Source organism: Parus major, chromosome 6, assembly GCF_001522545.3.
Source record: "Parus major isolate Abel chromosome 6, Parus_major1.1, whole genome shotgun sequence".
Taxonomy (NCBI): domain Eukaryota; kingdom Metazoa; phylum Chordata; class Aves; order Passeriformes; family Paridae; genus Parus; species Parus major.
In genome coordinates this window covers 13,261,719-13,262,685 of record NC_031775.1, presented here as the reverse complement: position 1 = coordinate 13,262,685, position 967 = coordinate 13,261,719, and positions in this window count along the sequence as shown.

Below are 967 nucleotides of genomic sequence, written 5' to 3'. Positions count from 1 at the left end.
TCATCAAAGGTGGCTCTTGATGTCTGGGCCTTTGGGATAATGTGAGCACAAATTACAGGAAAACCAGGCCATAGGACTTTGTCGGTCTATTTATCATTACCTAACTATTGATTCAAATCTGCAAACACCTTTGGAGGCCTGAGGAGCTGGATCAGGACACAATTTGAGGGATCAAAAGTGAAGAACAGGAAAATAAACATGGATAAAATATACTCTTTTCTTCCTTGTAAAATGACAATATTTTAAACTCTACTTCACACTAATAGGTTTAAAAAACAAGGTCCTAAATGTTTGCAAAACTTTGAGTGTTTTCACAAACATTTCTAAGGAGGGGATAACAGCCAGTGAAAGCCTAAGAGATATCTATACAGTATCTTGCAAAGAATTACAATACAAAGAACAAAATTCACAGTAACCTTCACAGAGGTGTCTTCCTGTCATTGCATCTTACAGGTCTGAAATACAATATAGCCACATTTAAAATGGGTAACTAGATGATTCTCTGAAATGCTCTCCCTTTGCAGTTTTAAAGCAAATACCTATCTACATCCCCATTATAAAAAAAAGAACCCAAACCAATCTAAACTTTTGACTTACCATTGTGGAATGCTTGGCTTCCAAAGAGCTCTGTGGTTCCAGAGAAAGCTGAAGCTTTCTTTATGTGGAATCGGAGAGCAAATATTTTATGGTGACTTTATGTTGTGCAATTCATGTCTAGGTGGAGGGAAAAAAGCCTGCTCAATGCAAATGCAGTTATTTTGTAATATCCAAAGAAATCTCTGAAGTTTTTCCAGCTGGCAATGAGAAAATGTTTGGTTTTGTAGAGCACTGGCCTGGGTAAATTGTTGAGGCCAGAATTCCGTATTCCGTGGAAGCGTTATGATTAGGAAAAATGCCTTTCTGATGGAATACAAGTATTGATAGCTAAGCTGCAGACAGTATTATCCAGTTAGGTGATTTTTAGGTG